Below are 20324 nucleotides of genomic sequence, written 5' to 3' on the forward strand. Positions count from 1 at the left end.
TGTCCATAGTGGGATGGTGCACCTGTGCCCCTGCAAAATCTGAAGCCATATCTTTTCTAAGACAATGCTAAAATGCACTATAGAAGGGGCAAAGGTCAAGTGAGTCCTTATTGTGCTGGACTTCATTGAAAACAAAACAAAACAAACAAAAGTAGTAGAGGATGTGCTTTGTCTCCTACAAGGTACTATAGGAATATATTTAGGTTTCATGCCTTTGAAGAACATGGTAACTGAACTATATTACTGTTCTTTTTGAAGCTAGCAAGGAAGTTATAAGCCAATAGCAGGAGGGTGGGTAAAAATGTGCGAGGACACATTGCTTCTTTATTTCATAAAATCATAGAGCCTGAAGAAGCCACTCAAATCATTGAGTCAAACTCAATGTTTTTTACAAGAATGCAAAATAAAGTTCCGCAACAGATGGCTACCCAGTCTCAGCTTGAACACATCCTGCGAAGGAGAGCTCACCACCCTAACCCTAACCCTAAAGTGCTAGAATAGAAAGTGGGAGACTGGGGCATGAAAGCTGGCTGGGTGGCTTTGGATCAGGCACTTTCTCTCAGCCCAACCCACCTCACAAGGTTGCTATTGTAGGGAAAACCGAAGGTAGGAGCACCATGCACAGAGTGCCTTCTTAAATTGCACAAAATAAAGATGGAATATAAATCTAATAATAAAAATAGAATAGATAATTGGTTCCACTATTGAACTGCTTATAATTTTAGGAAGTTTTTCCTAACATTCAATCAGAATTTACATTTCTGTGACTAGAATCCATTTTTGTTACCAGGATGTTAATGAACAGATCTTGCCATTCTCTGGGATATAATTTAAACTACTTGAAGAGTAATATCAGATCCCTTCTCCCTCTTTCTCAAGGCTCAGAATAATTACATTTTTCAGTCTCCTGATTTAAGGTTAAACTCTGGGCATCCATATACCACCCTTCGGTATCCAACTCTGAAGAGAGATCCCAGAAAGAGAGTTCTCTATATTTAGGCAATGTTTGCAAAAAGATGAGGAAAAGCTGATTGCAGAACAAGGGGAAACAGAGCATCCAATTATGTTTCTACTAATCTCTCTCTCTCCATGTTCACTCTAGCACAGGGACTTCCATCTAATCTAGCAAAATCACCATATACCTGTGAGATGTTAAGACACTCTAACATATAGTTTTTGCTGTTATAGTTTAATACAGCTATTAATCTCAAGCAGTTTAGACAGCAAAGGCTGTTTTTTTTTTTTTTATCTACCAAACACAATGCTATACAATTTACAGGATGCAAATATCCCCAGGCACCTTATACAATGACTTTTAAAAACAAAACAAGAAACTCCCTCCGTCCCTCCCTCCCTCCCTCCCTCCCTAAAATAATACACATTGTAAAACTGTACAGCAAGCAAAGATGAAAACAATACATTTTAATAACCTACAGTGATATTACAGAATTATGAAGATAGTCTTCCCTGGAAGAGAGTTGGAAATACTGTAGTTGGAGATTTCAGGTATTTCAGTGGAGAAGCTGATTTTGCAGTCTTACATTAAGCAATTCAATGGTGCAGCTAAAGCTGAACCTCAGAGCTGAAATTCAGAATATTGCAATCTATAGGTTTTCCAGATTACTACAGAGGTGGATGTTAGGAGCAATGACAAACAGACCTGGCAGTACTATGAGCGTAAATACAATTGGCATTGATGCTGCTTACATAGCATCCTTTCTTACTTATTGTTAAAAGACCTCCAGGTATATATAAATGTTCATTTTTAATTTCATATATTATCCTTTTCTACAAAAGAATAATGCTTAGTTCCAAGTCAATATGTTTAGCATCCATTTGGTAGAAGCAAGTGCTATGTTATTCCTGCATGGCGCTCTGTTTTAGAAGAATGTATAAATGACACTGTATGATCAAAGTAATTACTTTTTCTTAGTCATGGTTGACATTATTTTTTGTTGTAACATATCAGGAATGTTCCAATAGAAGAGATGATGTTACCTAGTCAGGTAATTAAATGTCTGCAAGCAAACAACCGAGCTCAGAGGGCACCAAGGATTTCACATATGAAGAATGTAGTTGCAGCTATAAAGCACTGAAAGTAATAGGCAGAAGAAAAACGTTAGTTATTTTTATTTTAAGGACCACCTAAATATCATCCCCCTGTCCTAAGCAAGCTTATTCAGTGCAGTATCTGAAATTACTTACCTGACCCTCTGGAGCAATCACAAATCCTCTGCTGTAACTTGCAATCCTGGTACAAACTAAAACTAAAAGCCATGATCTGAATGTTTGATCACCTTCCATTGTATGACTCTGTAGATTTCTTTCTTCCTTTTTCTTTTTCTTTTTGCTTCTGTGTGAAAAATCTATAGGTTACATTATCGGTATGTCAGGTTGTGTGTGATTCTCATGGCTCACTTCCCTTTGGGGTGAGTATAGATGTAGACAGGATTGTCACAACAGTCTGACTGTTCAGTCATTTTCCTAAATATCTGAGAACATGAAGCTAGGTAAAGATGAGCAGGTCATGATGGCTTTGCCCATATTGTCACATCTAATTCATCTCATCCTTGGCTTTCCTTGAGCTGCTATAGCAACTCTGCACTTCACTCTGTTCATCCTGTATGAAGTCAATAATCCTGTTTGATTAGATTGTGATTTCCAACAGAGTTATGCTCGTGTTCAGATACAGTTCTTTTTAAGACCTCTGCTCAGTGTGAGAACCTGGTTGGGAGGGGAAGAGGGCAGAGCATGAGAGTTTATTGCCCTTTGCCTTTTACTCAGTTTTAAGCCCTCAGATGGACAAGTGAAGACTTAAACAGAGCTAATATTTAGAAAAAAAATATTTGTTTTGATGTATAACCATGGAGTGACAGGCAGAATTAAAGGAACATTTTATTCCCATTGATTATGTAGGATTGCATGATGAAAGGGTCAGTGGGCTATACTTTTAATCTTAACCCTAATAACTCACTTTTATTTTTATTTATTTATCCAATTTGAATGCTGTTTGACTTTAACTGGCTATGCCCATATTATGTATGAAACTGGAGCTAGATGGGGAAACCTATAGAAGAAGAAGAAAATAATGTTGCATTAAATTTGCTTAGGTACCTCTGTCTTTTGCTCTCTCTTTCAGTCTCTGGCAACATGTCAATTTCTATCTGGTGACTACAAAGCTCCTTCAATTGAAAACAATTTGTGGAAATTAATAAACATCTTTATTGAGAAAGGTCACTGGCAAGTCAGGACAATTAGACTCCCAGTTTTCAAGGACATGTTAAATATCAGCTCATGGAACTCACAAACGTGCCCATCAAAAGTGATTTTGTTGATTGTTTCTCATCTGAAGTCTTTTACCATTTATATATGCACCAGAACACATGGAAATTGCATGCCATTTTAGCAGTAAATAGATGGTCAGTTTCTGTCTGCTGACTGAACAGCTCCTTCAACTGAAAGCCCAAAAGTCCTAGTCAGCATAATTAACACATTTCAAGGCTTGCAGGCAAACTCTGTGAAAAGTTGGGAGCAACACTGAAGCAAAGGACGACATTGGAGCAGTGGACATTTAAAATCTGTATATGACTTTGACTGGGGAATGTAAATAAGTTTTATATGGGAATGCAGAAAGTGGTGAGGATGATGCAGAAGGCAACCAGGCACTGGGCAAATTACTTTTCATTAGTGGGAGGGGTAGCAACTGTTTCAGTTTCATTCCAGGGAAGGGCTACAAATGGATGATGCATAGGCATGACCTGAATTAGGAAAGAGTCATGGTATATATTTTTACTTATCACATTTATAACACAACTAGAGTATGGAAGCCCTGATTGGATAGTAAGCTGTGAGGAGCTGTAGATCGGAGGTATATCAGAGACATAATGAAAATTGGGTGGCATATATTAACTGAAAAATATGGGGCACAAAGATGTGACAGCAGCCTCAATGCATAATATATATGCTTTTGTTTAGGATAAGAAGATATTCAAGACTCAGGCATGGATATTATGGTCTGTTACTAGAGCTGTGTCTCATGCTAGCTGCTCCATTGCCTGCCTCCCCAGGAAAGTAATCTGGCCCTGTTACAATCAACACTGCCCTCATCAGGGTACAGTACTGCCTATGCTCATAAGAATTAGCAGGTTTCTTTTTCCATGATTTGATCCCTGTTGTAACTGAGTCTGGTGGGAATGCCCTTCAGTGGGTTTAATATCGATATTTCTTAGCCAATGGGGATGAAATGCCTACTGCTAAGATAGGAGCAGAAAAGAGAATTACGAGTAGATTAAAGGCAGCCAGATAGTATATTTGGAAGACAAGGATCAAACTTAATCAGTGAGGAAGAGAAGTAAATTGCTCTTGAGAGAATGAGTAGTGTGTATTGAGGGATATGGCTTCAAAGGAAATTACTGTCTGGCACCTATGCTTATTTCAGCCTATGTGATATCACCTGTGAACAAAGAAGTAGTTCTACCTACATTAAAGGCAGAGATTAAGTTCATTAAATTGAACAAGGGTAGGGAATGCATACAAGCAGCTCTGAAATTTTACAGCAATACCCTCAGCCCAAATGTTGTATGACACTCCATTGGGACCATCACTTGAAGCCATACAAAGTTTTTGTGAACCCTTTTCCAAGTGCCTAGATGTGTATCTAATGTGATGCTCAGAAAGGAAGCAGGGCAGTCAAAAGTGGAGGTGAGAGCATGGTTGTTAATACTCACCTATTGGCTCAAATGCCACTCTTTCCCATCAGAACTGATTCCATTAGCTCTGAAGACCAATTTCAATCTTTAGGCAACAAGTAATTCTGGGGAACTTACCCATTATGGCTTCCACTTGAGCAACTGCTTCTTTTGGAATGCACTCAAGCTAAAAGCATCGTTAAAGAAAGGGTCCTAGATGTAGAATTCCAGAATGAGGTCAGCCATATTCCAGCCCACATGTGAGTTTGCGTAACTCACTCTAGATAGGAACTGGGCAGATACTTAATTCTTCAGCCTCACCTGCCCAGCAAAGAGCCTTTCTTAGAATCAGACTTGATGTTTTACCCTCCTCAATTCTTAATGGGAGATTTACCAAAGTCCTCATATGTATGAGAAACTGTCCATGCAGTACAAACGCTACTGAGACCATCACACATGTGCTTTTACACTGCCCTTATAACCAACGTAACTGAGAAGCTTTTGTTCTTCCTTTACTGACACTGTTTTGGTCATAATGAAAGTTTTCTTCTTGGTTTTTCTCTTAGATAAGGAACCATTTATTACATACAATGTTGCTAGATTTTGCCTGGCAGCAATTAAAATTTGTAAACAGATACTTAAGAGTTCCAAGCATGAGAAAACTCACTGAAAATCCTTTTTTTTATTTTTTTTTCAGAGCTCCCCATCCCCACATTAGTCCATACTCTTAGTATTAATGTTAAAAATTTTATATAGAGTTCTTGGTTTTTTAATAATATAGTATTGTGTCAGAAATGCTAGCTTTTAGTTTCCTGACTGTATTTTATGCTGGTCTATGATTGCAATAAATATTTGATTGATGTTCATAACATTAAGCCTGGAAATATATTGTTGCCCCTAGCTTCATGTTTGAATTAGAGGGGACTGAAGAAGATGTGAAAAACAAAAAAGTAAACTGATAAGTCATAGCCATTGTTAAGGCATTCTGCTTACTCTTCCAGTCAGCACAGACTTCTAACCACTGCATCACTAGAACAAAGTTGTGAACTCCAGCACCATATTGAATTCAGGAATCCACTCACTCTCTTCTCCCTCAACTGCATAATTTAGCAAACTACTTGCATTTCAGAGGAGTTTTGACCATATGATGACATGCATTTCTGTTAGAGAAACCATGAACAATACACTAGGCCTTACCACAATTTCTTGTCATTTTCCATTATATTTATTTGGGCTGGAACCTTGTCGTTCTATGGGTGGTAATGACATCATTCTATCTAATTATTTGCCAGTGCATCAATCCTTCCTGACCCTTACTCATTTTAATCACACACACTGAGTGTCACCTGCATTATTCTACCTATTCTGACCCCTTATCCCAGTCTGAAAAATACAGTTTACTTGTGGTTTTTCACAGTCTGTGAATAAACAATAGGAATCATAAGTGGGATCAGAAAAAGTGTAGTTGTAATATCAAATGTTGCTTTTCAGAATTCTAAACAGCCAGCTAGCTATGACCTTTTTAAGGATACTCCATTCCATCCTCCGTTCTCATTTTCTCCTCCCTCTTCTGCCAACTGACAGTATTTTCTGGACAATGAGCCTGCTCAGTCTTAAATCAGCTGCTGTTTGGTTTGGTTTAGTTTGGTTTTGCATTGGAGCAAATACTTCCTAATCTCCATTATTGTTATTATTTTGTAAATAATGGAATTCCCAAAGAAGGCTAATCCTGTTGTGTCTCTTTAGCCCCATTTGGATTATACAGTTGTAAGTCGGCTCTTGATCTTTTTTAGTTGTGCATGATTTCTAAATTTTATTATTGTTGCATGCTTCTGGAAAGAAATGCATCAGTAAATAATATCCAGAAATACAGAGCACAGTTTCACACAGTTGTAAACACTTATTCTGAACTCTGATATAATAAGAGGATATATAGAATAACATACTGATCTAAGATCTCTTGATACAGGACTGCTCTGATTAGAGTTAACTTATCTATATTCTGCTTTTGAGGATAAAAATGCTCCCCAAAAAAACAATATAAGCAATCATAAAAAAATGCAATAATTACTTAACATACACACACCTTCACATTGGACAACTGGAGTGTGACAGAGAGGGAAGAATCCAGCTGAACAGGATTATCTGATGGTTATTGCCTATCTTCCTCCTCTTCTCTTCAGGGAACCAATTAGTGGTACCAGTAAACACTGTAGTCTTCAATGAAGTTATAATCATTGCAAAAAGAAAGAATAAAGATCAGAATTATTAGATATGTTCCTGTACTGTTGCATTATTTAAGATGAATGTGATTTCTCTAGAGGTTTACGTATTGATGATTAACTGAAGGTAAGTGGAAGGTAAAAATGCCATAATTTAAAATCTATAACATGATATAAGACATATATTCGATTAAATCTGGCTAGCAAATGTACAACCAATGACTACAATGTCTTCCTTAAATAACATTCCCCCTGTCTTAATTGATCGGTTATAAAATGAACTGCTTTAAAAGAGTTTTCAATGATTAATTCCTTTACATTGAAGTTTGTGGAGAGATACAGACAGATAAGGATAAATGGTAAAAAATTAAAATATAAGGCTGCTATACCATTATGTTGAGGTATTTATGGGACTTTGTAGAATTCACATACTGGAAATTTTCAGCCCAGTTCTACTCTGAGATGTGGCTGTGTTTATAATACCTGCACAATATCTGCACCTATTGCACTTTTAAAGTTAGAATATTATGATGGTAATGGATTTATTACATTGTATTACAATAGTAGTAGTATACTATGCCGGCATCAATCCCAAGGGATACATTGTGTTGACTAAACACCAGATTATTTGTTCATTAATTTTACAAGGATATTTATATCCCAATCTTCCATTATTAAAACAATACACAGGATAGTTTCCAGCATATGAAAAGAATGAAGAAAAGGTCAGAATTTTAAAAAGTAGTATAATAGCTGCCTGGAATACAAGATTGGTATTCAGAACTGCAGCCTGACAGGCAATCTTTTCTAATCTGACATCCTTCAGATGTGTTTGACTTAGACTGCCCTGATTTCCTGTCAGCTTGGACAATTATAGAATTAGAAGTCCAACTTACCTGCAGGACATAATATTTGGAATGATCTGCTGTATGCCCTTACCGAGAACTTTAGTTCTGTTGAATTCAACTAAACCTACCTCTGAATAAAGATATATGTAGGATTGTGTTGTAATTTTTTGCCCTCTGCACAGGGATCTTGCATGAAAGAATAAAGTGGAAGATCTCAAGAGGTTGGACTAATGAATAGGAATGCTAGGAATTTAGCTCCAGCACATTTGGCAAGGGGGGTGGGTGGGTAACAGGTTCAGGAATATTATCAGAAAAAAAGTGAATATTTTATTATTATTTTTAAAGGAGTAGTTTAGTGCCCTATCACAAAGACTCTAGGTGGTTCACAACATCTATAACATCAGCATCAAAACGTCCCTCAGTCCCCTAATAATATTCACATCATACCTTTAGCATGAAAACATAGCCAGAATTACCCTTTCCTGTCTAATTTATTTTACAATCCTAAAAGAGCTCAGGGAATAAAAAGAAACTCCCATTTGGCTAGTAAAAAAAGAAGCAGTGGATTCTAGCTAAGCTGGGAGGAGAAGAGACAGAATGTTTTAAAAAAAAGGAATGTTCCAGCATTTTTAAGTTGTGCAATTAATCCTATGCCAAACTTTAAAGTATATTCTGCAGCTGAGACGTGGCAATGTTAAAGAATGGATCCATTCAGAATCCAGGAGGCAGTCTAGCAGCCATTCAGAATCCTGATGGAGTTGTGTAGCCTATAAAAGAGCTCAGGGAATAAAAAGAAACTCCCATTTGGCTAGTAAAAAAAGAAGCAGTGGATTCTAGCTAAGCTGGGAGGAGAAGAGACAGAATGTTTTTAAAAAAAGGAATGTTCCAGCATTTTTAAGTTGTGCAATTAATCCTATGCCAAACTTTAAAGTATATTCTGCAGCTGAGACGTGGCAATGTTAAAGAATGGATCCATTCAGAATCCAGGAGGCAGTCTAGCAGCCATTCAGAATCCTGATGGAGTTGTGTAGCCTATAAATTTAATAAATAAAAACTGGATGCACTGTTGAGGAGCTTTTGGGACCTTCCATAATGGCCATATTAAAAACAATGAGAAGAGTTTTAATTTTAGCAGTTTTAAGGGCTATTGATAGCTGAGGACTGTTCCTCCCCAATACTTTTTGTAACTGGAACAAGTTTCTAGAAGAATGATCTTCCAGATCACAATATTCTTATAATCACAATAGCAGCAACAACAACAAAATGATCAAAGAAGATCTGTATCTGAATAAAATTTGCACATGGAAATAGAGTGATTGTTACAAATTTGGATATAGACACTATAAGGTAAATAGAAATACAGGACATCATCTTATGTGGGAAAGATTATGACCAGGTCTACTTTGTGCCTACTTGGTCTGTGATCAGATTCTAACTATCGTTGCTTTATTACCTTTAAACTCGACTTGCTAAAAAGCTTTAAACTAGCAAATAGTTCCTAAAAGAGAACTATAGAGTAGGATCCTTGGCCTGTATATTCTCAAGATAGTGAATCATCCTAAATGTTAATATTTGTGTGTCCAACATTCTATGTGACATTAACACACCTCCTGCATTACTTCTGTGTAGCCGGCAACATCAGTTATAAGGCATCAGAACATTTGGACTGTGACAGTCTATTTTGGACATTATGCCCTTAACCCTAACTCTTCAGCAGTAGCTTTTAAGATTCATGATTACTTGTCTCTTTCCAGTTCAAGTTCACAGTGATAAATCTTTTTTTTTTTTTTTTTACAAAGGTAGGTGTGGTGTGGTGTGCTGATAGCATTCATGATTAAGTGTTTTCCTGTGTCAAATATAGCCTGTAATATACCACAAACAGACCCTTGATTTTTATACAAACTGATCTGGCTGCTATCAGGCCCTATGATATTTTATAGTAATACTTAAAATAAATCTTGACACAGGAAAGAAAGTACAGAATTATTGTTTTAAGTGAACTGTGAGTGCTTATCTTCAAAGTGGCAGGGTTTCCATTGTATTTTGCAAAACTGTTCATTGCACTGGTTATAGAGGTTAGGTAGTATGTAAGAGGCTGGAAATTCCCAACATATATTCCACGTACTGCAGCTGACTGTAAAAAAAAAAAAAAAAGCTACTGTACATACAGATTTTAAGAAATATTTTCTTTAAATTTATTAACTTTTAGGGAAATCTTACATGTGTCAAAATCAGAATTCTTATAATCCTTATTTGTTGTTTTAAATACAGCCAGAATTGTGGCTATAACAGGTTTGAGCTGAAAGAGCTAGCTGGGAGTAGAGCTAAGGCTGTATGCAATGGCATTAATTTCTGAATAAAACATGCAAAAGATTGTGCTGCAAATGTTAAAAAAAGCAAAGTTTCATGTTCCATTAGAAAAATGTAAATATCCACAGTGGAATTGTATTTTTATGATTAACATATTACAAAATAGTGAGCAAACAATCATATTAACAGAACCCTTGATCAGCTGGATGATTAAAATGGGGTGGGGGGGAAGACTGAGAGAATACTGTTTTGAAGATGAAGTCACAAAGTCTGGACTTAGTCTCAACCTGAAATTTAAACCAAGAGTACTTATTTAAATAGATTTAACTCTTAACAGGTGATCTATTGGCAGGAAGGTCATTTCTAATATCTGTTCTCTCCATGAAACCTTATCCCAAGAATAGTTGCATCATTCACAAATTAAAATGTCTGAATTCCACATGTTAATATCTGAAAAGTGAGGATTCAGTAAGGAAATATTATCAATTTGAACACGCAGGAAAGATAGTTTGGGTGAGTTATCAGATTCATCCCCTTCATGGATCACTGCCTTGTCGTGGCGAAGGGGCTTGCGTAACTCAGTGAAGCCACGAGCTATACCGTGCAGGGCCACCCAAGACGGACAGGTCATGACAGAGAGTTCTGACAAAATGTGGTCCACTGGAGAAGGAAATGGCAACCCACTCCAGTATCCTTGCCAAGAAAACCCCGTGGACAATGTTAAAAGGCTAAAAGATATGACGCCGGAAGATGAGCCCCTCAGGTCGGAAGGTGTCCAATATGCTACTGGGGAAGAGCGGAGGGCAATTCCAAGTAGCTCCAGAAAGAGTGAAGCGGCTGGGCCAAAGCCGAAAGGACGTTCAGCTGTGGATGTATCTGGAAGCGAAAAGAAGGTCCGATGCTGTAAAGAACAATATTGTATAGGTACCTGGAATGTAAGATCTATGAACCAAGGCAAGCTGGATGTGGTCAAACATGAGATGACAAGACTGAACATCGACATCTTGGGAATCAGCGAACTGAAATGGACGGGAATGGGTGAATTTAATTCGGGTGACCATTATATCTACTACTGTGGGCAAGAAACCCTTAGAAGAAATGGAGTTGCACTCATAGTCAATAAGAGAGTGGGAAAGGCAGTAATGGGATACAACCTCAAAAACGACAGAATGATCTCAGTGCGTATCCAAGGCAAACCATTCAATATCACAGTCATCCAAGTCTATGCCCCAACCACTGATGCCGAAGAAGCTGAAGTTGACCGGTTCTATGAAGACCTACAACACCTTCTAGAACTAGCACCAAAAAAGATGTCCTTTTCATCATAGGGGATTGGAATGCTAAAGTAGGAAGTCAAGGAGTAATCGGAATAACAGGCAAGTTTGGCCTTGGAGTACAAAATGAAGCAGGGCAAAGGCTAATAGAGTTCTGTCAAGAGAACAAGCTAGTCATAGCAAACACTCTTTTCCAACAACACAAGAGACGACTCTACACATGGACATCACCAGATGGTCAATACCGAAACCATATTGATTATATACTTTGCAGCCAAAGATGGAGAAGCTCTATACAGACAGCAAAAACAAGACCAGGAGCTGACTGTGGCTCAGATCATGAGCTTCTTACTGCAAAATTTAGGCTTAAATTGAAGAATGTAGAGAAAATCACTAGACCATTCAGGTATGACTTAGATCATATTCCTTGTGAGTACACAGTGAAGGTGATGAATAGATTTAAGGGATTAGATTTGGTAGACAGAGTGCCTGAAGAACTATGGACGGAGGTCCGTAACATTGTACAGGAGGCAGCAACTAAAACCATCCCAAAGAAAAAGAAATGCAAGAAAGCAAAATGGCTGTCTGATGAGGCTTTACAAATAGCTGTGGAAAGAAGGAATGCGAAAAGCAAGGGTGAAAGGGAAAGATATAAGCAACTGAATGCAGATTTCCAGAGAATAGCAAGGAGAGATAAGAAGGCCTTCTTAAATGAACAATGCAAAGAAATCGAGGAAAACAATAGAATGGGGAAGACTAGAGATCTCTTCAAGAAAATTGGAGATATGAAAGGAACGTTTAGTGCAAAGATGGGCATGATAAAGGACAAAAAGGCAGGGACCTAACAGAAGCAGAAGAGATTAAGAAGAGGTGGCAAGAATACACAGAAGAACTATATAAGAAAGATCTTAATGTCCCTGATGTCCATGCTGGTGTGATCACTGACCTTGAGCCAGACATCCTAGAGAGTGAAGTCAAGTGGGCCTTAGGAAGCATTGCTAACAACAAAGGTAGTGGAGATGACAGTATTCCAGCTGAGTTATTTAAAATACTAAAAGATGATGGTGTTAAAGTGCTGCATTCAATATGCCAGCAAGTTTGGAAAACGCAACAGTGGCCACGGGATTGGAAAAGGTCAGTTTATGTTCCAATTCCAAAGAAGGGGAATGCCAAAGAATGTTCAAACTATTGCACAATTGCACTCATTTCACATGCTAGCAAGGTTATGCTCAAAATCCTACAAGGTAGGCTTCAGCAATACATGAACCGAGAACTACCGGATGTACAAGCTGGGTTTCGAAGAGGCAGAGGAACTAGAGATCAAATCGCCAACATTCGCTGGATCATGGAGAAAGCATGAGAGTTCCAGAAAAATATCTACTTCTGCTTCATTGACTATGCAAAAGCCTTCGATTGTGTGGATCACAACAAACTGTGGCAAATTCTTAAAGAGATGGGAGTACCAGACCACTTTACCTGTCTCCTGAGAAATCTGTATGTGGGCCAAGAAGTAACAGTTAGAACTGGTCATGGAACAACCGATTGGTTCAAAATAGGGAAAGGTGTACGACAAGGCTGTATACTGTCACCCTGCTTATTTAACCTATATGCAGAGTACATCATGAGAAATGCCAGGCTAGAAGAATCACAAGCTGGAATTAAGATTGCAGGGAGAATCATCAACAACCTCAGATATGCAGACGATACCACCCTAATGGCAGAAAGTGAAGAAGAACTAAAGAGCCTCTTGATGAGGGTGAAAGAGGAGAGTGCGAAAGATGGCTTGAAACTCAACGTTAAAAAAACTAAGATCATGGCATCTGGACCCATCAATTCCTGGCAAATAGAAGGGGTAGAAATGGAAGCAGTAACAGACTTCATTTATTTGGGCTCCAAGATCACCGCAGACGGAGACTGCAGCCATGAAATTAAAAGACGCTTGCTCCTTGGGAGGAAAGCTATGGCAAACCTAGATAGCATATTAAAAAGCAGAGACGTCACCTTGCCGACAAAGATCCGCATAGTCAAAGCTATGGTTTTTCCGGTAGTAATGTATGGCTGTGAGAGCTGGACCATAAAGAAGGCTGAGGGCCGAAGAATTGATGCCTTTGAACTGTGGTGCTGGAGAAAACTCTTGAGAGTCCCCTGGACTGCTAGGTGGTCAAACCAGTCAATCTTAAAGGAAATCAACCCTGATTGCTCATTGGATGGATCGATAATGAAGCTCAAGCTCAGATACTTTGGTCACCTAATGCGAAGAGAGATCTCTTTGGAGAAGACCCTGATGCTGGGAAAGATTGAAGGCAAAAGAAGAAGAGGACGGCAGAGGATGAGATGGTTAGATAGCATCACTGAAGCAATGAGCATGAAACTGAGCAAACTCAGGGAGGCAGTGAAGGACAGGAAGGCCTGGCGCAATATGGTTCATGGGGTCACGAAGAGTCGGACACGACTTAACAACTAAACAACAACAACAATCAGATTCATTTTTGTTTTATATTTTTCTTTTCTCTCTCTTTTTTTAAAGATTGTGAAAACACCAGAGAGTGCACCATTATTGTTAAAACTGTAAATTTAAACTTTACAGAGATTAAAGTGAGATGTGATAGACTGATCTGATTCATTAGGCTGGTCAGTGCCAACTTTCCCAAGCTTTGTCCCTTTGAAGCAAAAAGAAGTGAGATTGTTCAACCTTTTTGGGAAGGGTTAGGCAAACATCTTCAGCTGTTGTGCACTCCTTATTCATAGGGAGCCTGCCTACATTGTTGTCTTGGGTTAAGACAGTGTTGTCCAAACTTGGCCACTTTAAGATGAGTGGACTTCAACTCCCAGAATTCCCCAGCCAGCATGGCTGGCTGGGGAATTCTGGGAGCTGAAGTCCACTCATCTTAAAGTGGCCAAGTTTGGACAACACTGGGTTAAGACTTCTGTAATTGCATCATTTTTAATTGCAGCAGTCCTGCATGAGAGCTAATGGTTACAGCAAATGAGACAAAATGGAGATAGGGATCCAAAAGCAACTGCCATTTTTGTATGAACGGAGAGACCAATGATGGAGACAGCAGAACCTATGCCTGTCCAGGAGAGAGAGAGATTACTAGCCACTGATAGCTTACAGTACTTGGGCCCAATCTATGGGCTATGGATTTGGACTGAAAGCCACTTCATGATGCTGGGTCTCAGTTAAGGAAAGATTTGAAATATTCTTTCTGGGCTTTTAACTATGTCTGTTCATTAACCAATCCTAAATCATCAACGTTGTATTTGTCTTCACCAGCTATGTCAGGAGCTGGCAAAATGTTTCTAAATTCAACCCTGCTGTTCTCATGGAGTAGCTTGGCAACAACCTGACTGGAAACTTCACTGCAAGCTGCAAACAATCAGTCATATGCAAATTATTTTCAGCCTCTGTTAATTACCTGGTTGCTTTGTAAACTCCAATGAAAGCCATGAGAAGTAGGTGTTCCAGAGCCTTGCTGGGTCCTTACAAAGCTTCATCAGACTTAGGTTTCCCTCTTAATACTACTCACTCCTAAAGAACCTGGTAGCAAATCCTCTCCCCTGATTCACTCATTACCTGAAACAATGTCCCAGGACAACTCCAGATTAGAAAATGGTAATTATACTGATAAATCCTTCACTAAGAAATGGTTTTGAAGTTTTTTATTTCAAAGGCATTGTTTGCAATCAGACCAGTATCATTTCCATTGTGTCCTTGTGTACTGTGGCTGATAATGATGTGAACACTAGGAAAATTACCCTCTTCTCAAAGCATCTACGTTTTGAAATGTTTATCGTGTAGTCCCTCGAGTCACATGCAGCTTGGCAGGCTGCAATAAAACTCAAATCCTTTTGAAACACTGATTAGGTTGGAGCTTAAACCTGAGCATTTTGCTTTTATGGGGGATTTAGGCAAATGTTGCCACTGCTTCTGGCTTCAGCAAGGCTGTGCCTCATTACTTGTTTTCCAACACTAAATCTCTGAATGTCTGTTAAAAGAATATATCCCCCCCACAAAGCAATATGAAAAGTCCACTGATAGATCATTCCAAAGCTTGCCTAGATAGATAGATAGATAGATAGATAGATAGATAGATAGATAGATAGATAGATAGATAGATAGATAGATAGATATAGATATAGATATGTTTGTGTGTGAATGATAATGTATGGTATTTATAATAAAGTAGTATTTTTGTGGATTTATATCAATAAAGGCATTAGTATAAATATGAAGACCTAAATATTAAGGCTATGGCTAAAGTTATGGCACTGGACTAGCACTTCTTACTCCAGAAGAAATGTTTATTTACTCGATAACATTCAGATACATGTTAATATGGGCAATTTTTTCCTCTTCCATCAGTATCTGCCTTTACCCCATTCCACATTGTTCAGGAGGGCCTCTTAAATCTCTGGAGGACCATAAAACAAAACATTGCTTCCATGAACTTTCATGGGTTATCTTGGAATCCAAGTCTGACTTTTTACCAAGGTTATAGTCTTTTACAGGATTGTTTGGAACGGGAGATATAGAACAACCCAATACATTTTTATTCAAAAACAAGCCAACTAAATATATGAGGTTTTATCCTAGGAAAGTGTATAAGGCTGCCTCATACACTTTCCTAATCAAGGCTAGGTCACAGAACGGCAGATTCTATAAAAACGTTAGGAAAAACTTATGGTAAGAGCAATTTGAGAAATCTTCATTAGATTTCTTCAAATAATGGAAGTCTCTTATTAGGGATGCTTTATTCTGCACTAAGTTGAACCCAATGTCCCTAACAATCTCTTCCAAATGTGTGACTCTAATTTTAACTGGTTTAGGACCAGATCTCATACACTGCTACACCATCCTCAGTATAGACCATAGGCAACTTAATAATCCTTGTAAAACATTTCTGTTCAGCTTGAATTATTTCTTAACCATTGACAACTCGCCACTCTAATAAGCATTCTTGACTGTCTATTATGTTAGTATGTCTTCATTTAGAATAGCACCTAAACTGGAACTCCAGGTGAAAAATGAGAATTAAAAATACCCTTTTATCATCAGTTATATACAGAACTTAAAGAATAAAAATTACCTGTCTTAGAATTACAGTTTTCTTTTTCATTGGAATCACCCCATTAGTAGACAATCCTGTCTTTTCAAGGGGTTGACACATGTCTTGAAATTAGCAGCCCAGAATAAGAAGTTAGCTCTTATTCTGGGCTCAATATCTCTCACAGCGTACAGATAATCAAATCTGGGAATAATCTTCTCCCAGTTTTGGAATGGTTACAGTTAAGTAGGCTTAAGTGTAGGAGAAAGCAATGTCAGCAATTCTTGTCAGATTGGATCTAAATCAAATCACTGCAATTCTGGTACAGGTGGAGAAAGCAAAAAAAGGGTGAGCTATATTTCCTAGATTATCTGGATTCCTTTTCTTTTGATAACATAAAGCTATCCTACTCATCTATGGGATGTTTGTATCTTACTGTTTGGGAGAACTTCATATCAGATGTTCAGGGCTATGAAGCTCAGTTGAAGCTCATTGTCGTTTTAATGAAAAGGCTCAGTGCAGTTTAGTATATTAATAGTGATAGACGTTTTATGATAAAACTCTGTGGAATGGAATTTGAACAAAAAGAACTAGGCAGCTTATCCCCACCCTTTTCACTAACCAGAGCAAACACTTCAGCATTACTTCATATTTATACAGGCCACAGTTAATTTGAAGCACAGAGCCATCTCAGAACTAGTTCTCTTTGAAGTGATAAATCTCTTTCTGAGCCATATGATTTTGGGGCCTTGCATGATTGAATGGTCCTCTATCCATACAAACAAGTAAAAATCTCCATACAGAAGAAATAATTTTGAAGGTGCACTGTTTAACTAAAATATTAGCTTTCTTTTTAAGCTTTTTTCCATGGAAAACCTTTCTTTGCCACATGGCAATGATACTGCTTGACACAGAAAGGGCTACAATGCTAGAATGTGGCTTTATTTTTACATTGTAGTTTATAAACCATGATGTATGTCTTAGCTCAGCACTATAGATGAATCGAGATATACTAAGTCTCTGAGATTGATAATACAGTTGCTCTTGAGCTACCGCATCTGAGTTGCAAAAATCTGGACAGCCACCAAATGGCAGCAAAACATTGTATTTATTGATCATTTATCGATCATATTTGTATAGCTACCCATCTCACAAGACAGTGACTCAGCAGCGTATAATATTCAATTAAAAAGAACCAATAAATACATATAAAACAATCATGAAAACTATAAAAAACACACACATACACAAAACAGGAGAGGAATAACTGTTAACCATAGTAAGGGAGCCATCACAAAATCTCCCCGGGACCCCCAGGCCTGATCACATAGCCAGGTCTTGAGGGACTTGCAGAATGTTAAGAGGGATGGAGCTAACCTCACTTCCAGGGGGAGAAGATTCCACAAGGCAGGCGCCACAGCGGAGAAGGCCCGTCTCCTGGGACCCGCCAAATGTAATTCCCTGGCAGAGAGGGCCTGCAGCATGCCTTCTCTGCCAGACCTGATGGGATGGGCAGATGTAATCGGGGAGAGGCGGTCCCTCAAATAACCCAGCCTTGAAAAAAACATACAGAAAACATTAGCCTTTTGCTGTCACCTTGGGGTTGTCCAGGGGTTTGCAATTCATATATACTAACGCTAGGCCAACATTAGATTGCTCAGTGACTGTACTTCTTTAATTGTATCATAACCATTAAATGATCATAATTTATCTCAAACAACAATAGAGAAAAAGTAGTGGGGCTGCTAATGCAATTCCCAAGACCCACCCCTTGACTACTTCAGAACCTGCCCCCTTTCCCTTAGAATTTAAATACTGTCTTTATTTTGGAAGTAGAATCAGAATAATTTAGGGGTTGCTCCTTTTGTTTTGTTTCCAAATAATTGGCAAAATGAAGAAGATTAAAGAAGGAAAGAAGCCCCCCAAAATGTATACACCTCTTATAACCAAGTCAAAATTATTCTGATGTATAAACTTGAATATGAAGTCCAAATTTGTAAACAGTCCTCCTTCTGACAGGACTGATGGTGATAAAATGCTTGAATCATTGTTTAATGATGGAAAACTGATGTCCTTTCAGTTCATAGTGTCATTTTTCAAATCATCATTAACATATGCAATAACCATTTCCATTGTCCTCTTTTTTCAAACCTTTGCAGTGTTCAAACTATTATTAACACCTACAAAAACCAATGACTCTTCCTAAATGAAATTAATATATGAAAAATGCAAAAGAAAGCTACTATAGCACACGATCCCATTATTTGGACAAAGTTGCATTTTGTATCTCACATAATCAATTAGCTGATTATCTAAAAATGTGACCAATATTTTTTGGTAAAGGAATCATAATTTTAAATCTACAGAAATATGACAGAGTTGTACAAAATACAGCTAATTATTGTTATTATTAGTCTTCCATTGATGTTTATGTATCTACATTCCAATTCCTTATCACATACCTCCTGTTTTCTTTAAAAAATTAATTTAGCATTTCTGTTTATAAATAGCTGTTATAGGTATATTATTTGGTAAAGAAGCTGCTAATTCTTCTAGTGCTAGAGGGGTTCTGAAACACGTAAAGTCTGCCTGTTCAGAGTTAAGAGTCTGCGCTTATCACATAGTCTGCACGTGTGTACAGGCTTTTTTTTAGCTCCCTTGTCTCTAGGAAACCTTGCCAAAGATAACATTAATCACCATTTAACTGTCCTAGGCCTAGTTTTTTATCCATGCCACAAAATCTATACATTACAATCCCATTCCATGCAAAGGCACTCACCTTTTCAGCTGCAGATGGAAAGCCGATCTCTTCAGTGTGATATTAGCTATGTCAGATAAAACACATCATTGGTGTTGTGCCTTCTGACCCTTCAAAGGAACCTTTCTACGTGAACTGAAAAACATTTCTACTGATAAGTTCTTTTTATTATTTCAAAGTGCTCCATATACCCAGAAACTGGCTTTCTCAAATGGATAAGTTCTCTTAAATAGAATAACTGAAGTCCCCGAACATACAGGAGTGAAGTCTATCTAAATCTAAAAACAATCTTCCAAATTTGTAAAAATCTTTTAGAAGTCAGTCTCAGATACTCATTTAGATCAATCATGCTGGGATTAAGTAGAAGAGAAACCTTTAGAAAAAAAACAGAAAAGCAGAGGTTAGAGTGGTTGGTTTCAATCCAGACGAACTGTCCAATCTCATCATTTCAGCCAGTGGACACATTAGCACCCAAGCCGAAGCGTAGAAAGAATATCCAAGCCTGTACAGCAGACAAGGACACCAAAAATGTGAAGGGGGTCTGAAACCCGGGTATTTAATGCACCAATCCCTGTTGCCATCACAATGAGGCATTGTTGGGTATAGAATCTGCTAAACAATGAGTCCTTGATAGGACATAATACCTATTCAGCTTCACACAACTTGCCCTTAAAAACATCCTTAGCTCAAATTTACCTTTGCTGCACATAAAGCTACAAAGTGATAGACTCCTGCGGCACTCATTCATCTATTTTATTTAGCACACTGATGGGCTTACCTGTCCTCCTCTGGAAAAAAAATAATAGCCTCAGCACAGGCCTTAAAAAACAATGACTGTATAATTAACAATAATGTCTGTATCATTAATTAGCATATAACTCACATGTTCCCCTGGAATATTATAGAGGAGTCAGAGATAAAGCTGTTTTTTAAAAAAATCATGAACAGAGTATTCCTTAAGGCCAGCAGCTTGAAGCATATGCTTTACACCAGTTTTCTCCAATCCACTACTGTGTCCTCCAGATTTATTGGGATTGCAACTCAGTTCCCAGCCAGCATGGACAAAGGAGCTACCTGTCCAACATACTGGAGGATGCCATATTAGGAAAAGTTATTTTAACTGTTTCTTGGTAGTTAAATTTTAAGAATCCACACTGCAATCCAGTATACTCAAGT

At 38.0% G+C, this 20324-nt stretch overlaps 1 long non-coding RNA gene across 4 annotated transcripts; it reads right to left on the minus strand.

The window, feature by feature from the left end:
- Positions 1 to 1341: 1341 nt before the first annotated feature.
- On the minus strand, positions 1342 to 19655 carry LOC148213743 (uncharacterized). 4 transcript variants are annotated; one of them, XR_015794024.1, is made up of 6 exons: positions 19170 to 19655; positions 17768 to 17944; positions 6775 to 6905; positions 6221 to 6520; positions 2206 to 4875; positions 1342 to 2092 (listed from the first exon to the last, which is right to left on the minus strand). It is a non-coding gene; the product is annotated as an uncharacterized LOC148213743 (long non-coding RNA). The 4 variants fall into 4 exon arrangements; XR_015794023.1 differs by adding an exon at positions 14762 to 14919 and having other exon boundaries at positions 2206 to 6520; XR_015794022.1 differs by having other exon boundaries at positions 2206 to 6517.
- Positions 19656 to 20324: the final 669 nt, after the last annotated feature.

The sequence above is a fragment of the Python bivittatus genome, unplaced genomic scaffold (assembly GCF_059951505.1).
Source record: "Python bivittatus isolate LINGU-HERP-01145 unplaced genomic scaffold, Pbiv_v1 ctg000840_np1212, whole genome shotgun sequence".
NCBI lineage: Eukaryota > Metazoa > Chordata > Lepidosauria > Squamata > Pythonidae > Python > Python bivittatus.